General features: G+C 34.1%; 1 non-coding gene across 1 annotated transcript; it reads left to right on the forward strand.

The window, feature by feature from the left end:
• The first annotated feature begins 402 nt into the window (after nt 1-402).
• On the forward strand, nt 403-508 carry LOC149828737 (small nucleolar RNA R71). The gene has a single exon (XR_016434527.1). It is a non-coding gene; the product is annotated as a small nucleolar RNA R71 (small nucleolar RNA).
• The last annotated feature ends 10,364 nt before the right edge of the window (nt 509-10,872 follow it).

The raw sequence follows: 10,872 nt of genomic DNA on the forward strand, positions 1-10,872 counted from the left end.
TGCTCCTAAATGAATTCAGGATATAATGGCACTGTCGGACAATCCGAAACACAATGTGCAGGGCTAGCACATAGCTCGCACACTCTTTCTACTAGACTTCTCGAAGAATTGGCTAGGATTTGATCTAACTTCCTAGTCAACTGGTCAACCTTGGTACGCAATTCTAACTCGGACCCAACTCCGAAAATCCCAACTTTCCTAGGACCACTAGACAGAGATGTACTCCTATCGAGCCGTGAAGACAAGGTATGATGCATCGTGTTTTCACTCAAGGTCTCGAATAGAGACAACGCCTCATCCTCACTCTTGAGCATAAAAGTGCCCCCACAAGATGAATCAACCATTTGACGATGCTTCTCAGTAAGCCTGTCATAAAAATACTGCACCAACTGCCAACGAGGCACTTGGTGATGGGGACACTTGCGGAGAAGATCTTTCAATCTCTCCCAAGACTCGTGAAACTGTTCTCCCTTAATTTGAGAAAAACTGGTTATAGCTTTACTAAACTGATTCATTTTACCAATTGGGAAGTACTTTTTGAGGAATTCGTGCTGCATTCCTTCCCAAGTAGTAATACGAACCGTCTCAAGAGATTTTAGCAAGTGCTTGGCTTTATCCTTGAGAGAGAACGGAAACAAAGTCAACCTCATAGCGTCATCTCCAAAGTTATTGATTCGCACTGTCGAGCAAATCTCAAGGAATTCGTCGAGATGATGATATGGGTCCTCATTGCTAAGGCCATAAAACGAAGGTAGCATTTGAATCACACTGGCCTTTATCTCAAAATGGCTTGCTCCTACATCAGGTCTCGTGATGCAGGAGATGGGAGTATACGTATTTGGCATGAAGTACTCCCTCAAATGACGAATCAAATGATGATCGTCAGTCATTGCATACACCTTGGAGTAGACCGGTGTAGCACACGTCCTAACTTTGGATTTTCTACCTAACTAACGCACTAAGCGGCCAAACCACGCAAACCACAAAGAGAGTAGACTAAAAACAACAAAAACTAAACAAACACCACACAATTACACATAACAGAGATTATGCAAAAGAAATACGAAATCTATGTGTACGGTACCAATCGTACAGAGTCACCTCTAAGGGGCTCCTAGTAGGTGGGCTGTGCAGAAAAGTAAGCTCGTCTCTAAGATATGCACATACGTGGTTCTAAACCTAAATGCAAACAAACACTAGGCAATAAAGTGAATACTAGTATTACGCCGTTCCCCGGCAACGGCGCCAAAAATTTGATGTCTTCTTTTATAATCGTTGTAATTTTGAAAAGATTTTTATATGTAAAACATGTAAAAACCAGACATCAAATAATAAAAACCGGTTCTCACTAGTGGATGAGACCGGGTCGAACTTAGGGAACGGGAATATTTCGTATTCAAACACACAAATCAAAACTATTTCTTTATTGCTGAATTATTAAATGGAAAATGTTCGAGAAAAGTAAAAACAACTATCTATTACAACAAATGAATACCCTTCGCAGAGGGCGTAAAATGCAATATTTATAAACCCAAAATCAAATTCCTAATTCTAAACTGAAAAGTAAAAATCTTCTATTCTTGCACTTCGTGTCACGTAATCACTTACGCTCCACTCATGTGCTATCCTGCACAAATCAAATGAACACGAGCAGTACCAGATATAGAAGTAAAAACAATATTAAATTAGCTAAATGTTAAGAACAATGAAATATAGCATCAAAAGAAACTAATGACCATTAAAACTATATTAAACTAATGTTAATTAGCTAAGTAATTCTAAAATTAAGAGTAATATAAAAGACAACTAAGCAATTTTCACAAAACAGAGAATTCAATTAACTGACTGAATTAACAACACATACAATTCAATTAACAACTAACACCTAATTAACACAGGAAAATGCAATATCAAAAATACAGAAACTTAACGATATACTGAAAAAATGTAAATGAATTGAATTGTATTAAAAAAAACAGACAATGCATGTAATGAAAGACAAGAGGTTCAATAACATGAAAAACAAACAGACATTCTTGAAGAACAAACTGCAATTAAAAAAACTATAAGGAAAATGAGTAACAATTCAACTAAACAGGAAAAAAAATGAAAAACTAAAACAGGAATTAGAAATGAAAGAGACATGAATTAACTATAAAAAAAACAAAACAGGAAAATGACTGAATTTAAAAAAACAGAAACTACATGTATAACAAGACAGGAACTTAGCAAATGAATGACAGAAAAAAAATTCAGAAAAAGAAAGGAATGAAACGAATGCTTAACTAAAAAAAAACATGAAATGAAATTATAAGAAAAACAGGAAAACTAAACTAAAAAAACAGGAATTGTAAAACTAAACAAACAGCAATTTGAATGAAAGAAAAGAAAACAGAAAAATACAAAAATTAAAAACAAGAAATTAGAACCTATTCAACAAAACAGAAATTCAGAGTTAAAAACATGGAATTTACTACATAATCAAAATAGAATTTACTGAACTAACACGAAAACAGGAATCAGACATGGAAGAAACAAGAATTGAACTAAAAAAAACTGGAAAATGAAGTAAATGAAAGCATAGAATGAATGTAAAAGCAAAAACAGGAAATTATATTTGAAGAAATCAGGAAATTCTTTGACACACGACTAAATTGAAAGACACAAAACTGATTTGAAAAAGAAAACAAAACAAAACAGAACATTACACAAGAAACACGATTAATGCAAAAGCCAAAAAATCTATGAGATGCCTCAAGCAGAATGTAGAAACAGGAAATGAAATAAAAACTTACGAAACTTACCTGCTAACAAACGAATTAACAAAATTACAAACGAAATCTAAAGAAAAAATCACCGAAATAGCAGATCAGACGATGAACAAAAAACCTTTGAACCAGCAACTATCTATTTCTTCTTTTTTTCTTTTTTTTATTCGTTTTTCAGAAACAAGACACAGCAGATTGAAGAGACAACGAAGAAGAAGAATGAAGAAGTTGAAAAAGAAGAAGAAGAAGAAGAAGAAGAAGATGAAGATGATTTACCGTACCAGAAGGGTTAGAAGAGAAATCGGCCTCCACCATCCATGTCGTCGCCGGATTGAGGATCCACCACCACCACCGGTTGGAAGAGATAGAAAAATAGGGAGAAGGGGAAGAAAGAAGTAAGAAACCACCGACGGTGGTGGAGAAGGTGAGAACAGAGGGAAGAGAGGGAAAGAAGGAAAGAGGGGAAAGGGGATCGGTTTTGGCGCAAATGGAGAAGGTGAATTGTTTGTTTTTCCGTTTTTGGGTTTTAAAGGACCCAAACCGGCTTGAACCGGTTTCTAATCATTTTTCAGATTTATTTTTCACAAAACTCAAACCGTGTAAACCTGTTTGTTTTTATTTCTTTTAAAAATCTAAAAACTATTTAAAGAAATTTTAATTGCTAAAAACCTCAAATCAAAATTAGTTTACTCTAACCTAATTCTACTTATTATTTTTATTTTTACTATTATTTTTATTGAAAACTACTATGTTAATATCAAACATCAAAATATGTACTAAAATATACAAATAAAGCTATTTTTCATACATTTTCTGTGTTGAAATCATTTTAGCTCATTTAACAAAAACTAACATAAACTTGGGTTTTTTAAAACATTTTTTTATAAAATCATGCATATTTTAATGTTAATTCACCTTGAAATATATGCATGATCATCTTTCCTTCAATTTTCTCCTCCCAAACTACATTGGGGCATCTTTTGTTATGAAAACTTGTCTTTTATTTCAAATACCATGTATGCAGGCAAAATCAAGTAAATCTTTTCATTATCAAGCAAATTCTTTCATCAAGCATTATTATCAAACATTGTCAAGCATTGTCTTTACCTGATCTGCACTCATTTGCATCAATTGGCACCAATTCTCCTTGATCTGCATTCATTCACATTGGTCAGCATCCATTTGCATCGATTTGCATCATTTTACATCAAATCGATACCCATTCAGGATAACAGATAAATCATGAGACCCCAACAGTCATTTATGACAATCAATCCTGAAGGCGAAGTTGAAAATTCTCATCACAACCTTCAAATATCTTCAAAGCGCAGACTTACTTTTTCAAAATTCAGTGTTCGTGCTGGTACTTTTTCATAATCTAGTGTTCATGCTGGTGCTTTTTCAAAATTCAGTGTTCGTGCTAGTATTTTTTCAAAATCCAGTGTCCGTACTGGTACTTTTTTAAAATTTACTGTTCGTACTGGTACTTTTTTAAAATCCAGTGTTCAGGCTGGTACTTTTCCAAAATCCAGTGTTCGCACTGGTACTTTTTTAAAATCCAGTATTTGTTTTGGAACTTTTTTAAAAATCCAGTATATATGCTAGTGTTGTTTCAAAATCCAGTGTTCATGCTAGTACTTGTTCAAAACCCAGTGTTCATGCTGGTGCTTCTTCAAAATCTGGTTTTCGTACTGGTTGGTCTTTTAAAATTCAATCTTTATACTAATTTCACATCAAGATTCAGGCTCAATGCCAATCTTTAGACCTTTGGGTCAATCAGTTCATCAAACCAACCTTTGGGTCATCAATTTTACCAATCAGACCTTCGGATCAATCAATTTTGTCAGGTAGACCTCCGGGTCAACCATTTTATCAATCAAACCTTCAGGTTACTAATTTTATCAAAATCAATCATTTTTTGACATACGGGTCGCTTTTGGCAATCATGTTTTTTCATGATTTGACCTTCGTGTCAAACTCATTTTCCAATTGGCTCAATATCAATTATCATTCATTTTTCTTGCGAGGGACCCTTTTTCTAGGGAGAGTTTGAGGGAAATCATTCCTTTCGCATGCAATTATTGTTTGTTTGTCGAACACCTTTTTAGGGAGAGTTTGAAGAGACTCGTGTCTTCACGAATAGTTTGCAAAACAATTTTTTTTATCGTCACACAAGGAACCCTTCTAGGGAGAGGTTCGGTGAAAACTCGTCCTCCATGTGACCCCCCAATATTTTTTTGTTAGGCCATCCCATCATCGAGGACCCTTTTTTTTGGAGAAGCCTAAAGTTGGGGAGTTTTGACAAAAACTTAATTTCTCTTTGAAAGTTTATTTTGCAAACACCTCCTCTTCAGGGAAGATAGGAGTATTTTTTATTACCCGTTCAGGTAAGCATCAAGCCTGAGTCTCTTCTTTAGGGAAAGGAGAGGAGAAATTAGTCATGGATATGTCAATCGGATGTCAAGCGATTTCTTTCACCAAGGATTTCAAGAATATTTTGCCAATTTGTCATAAAAATAGTCATTGATTTCAAAGCTTTTGCAGTACAAAGAATTACCACATATTACCTTCAATGTTACTTCTAAAAGGACAAAGCTTTTGTGAAGAAAGAAGAAAATTCAAGCTCTTTTCCGTTGGTCAACCAAAAGGACGAAAAAAAAAATCCTCAATATGACTAGCAAGGAAAATTAAATGATCTTGAAAGGCCATAAATGAATTCATATTGATTGTAACTATGACACATTTTTAAAGATCCTTCTGCTGGTAATAAGGTACTAGAAATATCTTGAGCGAAGAAGAATTCACTCAATCTCAATATCTCTCCAATCATTTAAGCTGCAATTAATTATCCATAAAAGGGATCTCTCAACTACCATCAAGTTGAAGACTGATGGATGAGTTTGACCCTCAGGGCCAAAGAAGACTCGGATTGTCTCCAAATTAAAGGAGCATGTGACATGTCTTTCTCAGGAAAGTTTAAATCATCGCCAAGTTGAAGGCTGATGTGATGAACCTCCCATCAATCCCTAAAAGATATTTCACTGTTATTATCAAGAGATTTCAATTAAAGAGACATCCTTAATATAATTTTTGAGACCAAAGAAGACTCAAATCATCTCCAAGTTGAAGGAGTGTGCGACATGCCCTTCCAGGAAAAATCAGAACATCGCTGAGTTGAAGGCTGATGCGATGAAATTCTTGCCAAACCCTAAGAAAGCTCAATCTCTACATCTCAAAAGAGTGCAAAAAGATTATCAGGGTAAACTCCAGATATCAAACTGCCAAGAATCTTCTTTATTTATGTAAAATTCTTTTATCAATATCCTTTCATAAAACATTTTATGATACTAAGAGCAAATTTCTTTCTTTTCATATCAAGAAAATGGATAGCTTCCTTGCAGAGACTCAATGACAATAATTTGATTTTGATTCTAGAGTCTACGGAGTTAACCCAATTGGAGGTAATACTCTAGGTAAAAGAGAGAATATTTTTTGTATAAATGCGCACATCTTTCAATCATTTTGAATCAACTATAATTTTTATCTTATTGGCAATCTTTTCTAGCTATCCTGACATGAAGCAAGAGCTTGATGTCCATTTTGACATATCCTGGCACTGTTGTTATCACTCTTTAGGACTTGATAACACGAGTTTTCAAGATCCTTCCCTTCTGTTTTAATCTAAGCGCCTGAGCTCTCAAATTTGCACACTTCCCTATGTTTCCCACTGTCCCACCATAGATAGTTCATTTTTTTGTTTTCGGTTTGAGGTGGAGCCAACATTTATTTTTCTAGCAAAAGGTCATTTCAAAAGTCATTCAGACTCAGCAATGAGGCATCCAAGATCAATCCATTTTTGAAGATTTAGGGAACCCCATTTTCTTCCTTTTGCAAACCCCTTTCGGATTTATTGTGTAAAACCCGAACGTTCCATCATGGTTTCTTCTTTCGAGAATTTCTTTTTCTGTTCAGGTTAAGGGCCAAGCGTGAACCTCGTTCTTCTATGAGGTATCATCCTATTCAAGTTAAGGGTCAAGCCTGAACCTTGTTCTTCCATGAGGTATTTTCTTCTTTTTAGGATAAGGGTTAAACCTGAATCATTTTGCAAAAAGGTCAGTTTTCAAAAGCTATTTAGTCTCAGTCATGAGACGCCCAAGATCAACTCCCTTTTCTAAAGGTTTTGGGGAACCCCATTTTCATTGCCTTATTTGCAGCCCCTCATTATATGAGGTCTTTTTCAGGGTTTTCTCAATCTTTTCTTTCGAGGACTCCATTCTAGCCCCCCGTTTCGGTAAGGGTTAAACCTGAGCCTCCTCTGCGAGGTATCTTCTTCCCATTCAAGTAAGGGCTAATCCTGAGTCTTATTTCGATGAGGTGAATTTTCTTCTCCATTCTTTATTCTATATCTACCACTATCACTGAAATCAATTCTTTTATACCCAATCAGATTCTTCTAACTGGGGCATTTTATAGCCCAAATTTGATGTGTTTTTCTTTGCCACTAAGCTCTGCTCTCAACTGGCTTAGTAGCAAAGAGGGGCATCTGTAAACACCTCAAATTTTCCTCATATATTTTCAAACACCCCCTTTCAGCAGATGCCAACCCCCTGTAAGTTAGTGTGGAAGTCTAACCCTGAGTCTATCTAGTTTAGGTGTCATTTCCCCCATTTTGTTAGAAAATTTACCATTTTACCCCTAGGTCACCTTGAATTTCAGTCAGTCAGAGTCGACCTAGCTTATTTCTAAGCTCAGATCAGTTAGAATGTCAGTCATTTCTAGCTCCCTTGAGCTCACAATGAGCAAATCATGTTTATTTCTAACCATTTTGGCTAAAATTGGTTCATTTTCTCATAAATGAGCTCAATTCTAGCTCAAATTGTAGTCAATTGTTCTCGAGTCAGTTAATCATAGTCAACCCTATTCTTTTGAGTCTAACCTGAGTTCACCAAGAGTTTAAGTGGCTCAGATCTAGTTCAATTTCATTTTCCTTAGTCTAGGAGTCCATTTCAGTTGAAGATGAGTTGAGTCCAGTTAGTTGAGCTAATGTTTGAGCTTAAAATTTAGTTCATCTCAGTATTACTGGCCTCCATTTTAGCTCAGACCAAGTGCATTTTTGTCACCCATTTCACTCCAGTGTGCATTTATCACCATTTCTTTGAGAATTGTACCATTTCTCAATCATTCAGTCTAGGGAATTATTTGAGTGAGTGCCTTTTTAGTTTCTTTAAGTTTAGAAACCCTAGGATTCAATTTAAACCAGTCAAGACTAGTTCAAACTTTGTTTCCAGTGTCAATCCATGTCATGCAGAGGCACAATCATTTCTTGGATCATTTTGTTTGAAACTTCATTTTATCATTCTCCCAGCCGGTACAATCAGTAATCGAAGCTCAGATCAGTTCCTTTCCTAAAAATTTTAGCTATAACCAAGACTCAATTCACATTTGGATCGAATTTAGTGTTGGGTCTAATACTCAATCATCAATTTTCATCCTCGAACAAGAATGTTCAATTCTTTGTTTATGTCAGGAGTCCGGAACTTCAAATCTCTCGCTCAGGGTTTATATTTCATAATCATTTCATATCATTTCATATCATTTCTTGTCATTTTGTGACATTTCATTGCATTTTATAGCATTGCATGTCATCCTTGATATCCAACATTCTGGTGTTTCAAAATCTCCTAATCCAGATTCGATGTTAAAACCTTTCTTTCAAAATCAATTTCAAATACCTGGGTTTTAGATCAATATTTTTCCATTTGTCAACCCTTGGGCTCTCATATTTCAAAATATTTTCTTTAGAAAGCGATATGAATTTGTTTTAAAATCAAATTTTAACATATCTCAATTCTCAGATGAGACCCATCTAGGTGGTGTCGCGTTTGAAAGAGTTTAGGTTAGTTCAAGTTTAGTTAGTGTCCTAATTAGATTAGGAGTTTGAAAAACCAAAATTGATTTTAAAATTCAACCTTTATTTTGATCTTTTAAAGATTTTGTTTTTAAAACTTGTAATTAGGGCTTTTAAAAATCAAATGTGGGCCCATATGGAGTGCGCCACATTTGAGATTTCTTAATTCTAATTAGGAGTCTTAATTAGGATTAGTTGTTTAGAGTTTGGTTAGGTTAAGACTCTCTTAGAAAATCCCCCCCCCCCCCATTTGATTTATCTTAAACAATTAAGAGAAGTTCCAAGTAAATTGGACTCTCTAATTAACAAGGTAAAAAATTTCTATAAAAAGGGCCTCTCTTGGTCGACCCCCTCATCTATCCTCTTCTTCTTCTTGATCTCTCTCTCTCCTCCAGCAGCCTCTCTCTCCTCCTAAGGTTCCTCCATTGTTGCAGCCCTAAGGTAAGGTTTCTTCCATTATTTTATAAATTTTTATTACTTTATTTGGTATTTTTGCCATTGCCGCCCCTTGTATGATCGATTCAAGCTCTATTTTCATTTAAGAACTGGCAAGGTGATTCAAGAATATGATCTAAGGCTGTATTAGGATGAGTTTCATGTTTTTAATTCATTGAAATAACTTAGATTCTTATTTTTTATATTTATGCCAAATAAAATATGAGATTCGATCCCTCTATGGATCAAACCCCTCTTTCAAAAGACCAAATCAAGTTTCCAACCATGTATCCCTAAATTTTTTTATTTATTTCATCATGATCATGTCTATTTCAGTTATCTAAATATTAAATCATGTTGTTCCAAAATTAGGGTTATTCATGTATTTTATCGGTAATATACGTGCCTTGATTATGGCCATGCGAGAACAATATTATTTCATGTGCATTTTTTTGTCAATAAAATCTGATTTTTTAGGGTTGAATCATGCGTTTGTCTATGACTTTCAATAAAGTTTTGGATTATTTTGAATTTTGTAACTCTATTAAAAAAATCAGAAACCAAACTCTAATTCTTATACCATGAAAATGCTATATGGAATCAAGGATAGATTGTCAAGGTGATATCTCCGTCATCAGAGATCCAATCGATGATCCATAAATAGCAGTGTGTTCGTCAGGATGTCTAGTATATTCTATGAAATATTCAGATTTTTTCTTGGTTGTCTGCTATTTTCATTTTATCGGAAATCAGAATCTGTTTCTCAGATATCATTATGCATTGTTTAAGCTCTGGGTCAACTTACGCGGATCATATCTTCCTAACCAGACATTGTTTTTCTGATCTATAAGATGTCATAGATTCAAAATCATGTCTAGTTTTTTCAGTGTAATTTTTATAAATTTTGAACTCTGTCTGCTTTTTGTATTTGAACTAAAATCAGAACTGTTATTTCTAGAGCTGTTAAGCATTTGCCGGAATCAAGCGTATATTATCGGAACGATATCTCCCTAACCAGAGATGATTTTTCTAATATGTAAATAAGATTATTTTTGTTTAGATGTCTAGTTTTTCCATGTAAAATTTCAGAGTTTTTAATTACTATTTGATATCTGATTTTGGTTTAACACTATAACAGATACATGCATGTGGGCAAAATTACATATTTTTATCTTTTTATTTAATTTTTATATCAAAATAATCTCCAAAATTTTATTTTTCAATTTCATTTTAATTTTAAGGTTATTAGAAGTGTTCATGTTAATTTTTAAAGATTTTGGAATTCATTTGGTGCATTATTTGGTTAAATCATGAAAATTGGATGTCCGCGGAGTCCTGATTCAAGCGAAACACGTGGAAAAAATTATTTTTCTTATGATATTCTAAATTTTTCATGAACAACATTATATTTTTAGGGTTTGATCATATTCATAATCATATTAGGGTGCCCTCCACCCAATTTTTCATTGTTAAAAAACTTGTTTGATCGCCAGATTAGGCGTTTTACCAAAATATTTTTTGAAAAACCCTAATTTCAACCCCGTTTTGCAATAAAGGTCAATTTTCAAGGGTATTTTAGCCATTTTCCCCAAAATTCCAAATTTCAAAGTTGATTATTTTCATTGTTTTTTTAATTCTGCATTATCCTTTATTATATTTATTTCAGGAAAACATGAAAAAGGACTTATATATGGATAAATCCCTCAATTTTAGATATTGTTGGATAAATCTAGAAAAACCAACATATCTTCACTAACAAGT

Source organism: Nuphar pumila, chromosome 9 (genome assembly GCF_984573655.1).
Source record: "Nuphar pumila chromosome 9, dmNupPumi1.hap1.1, whole genome shotgun sequence".
In the NCBI taxonomy this organism is placed as follows: domain Eukaryota; kingdom Viridiplantae; phylum Streptophyta; class Magnoliopsida; order Nymphaeales; family Nymphaeaceae; genus Nuphar; species Nuphar pumila.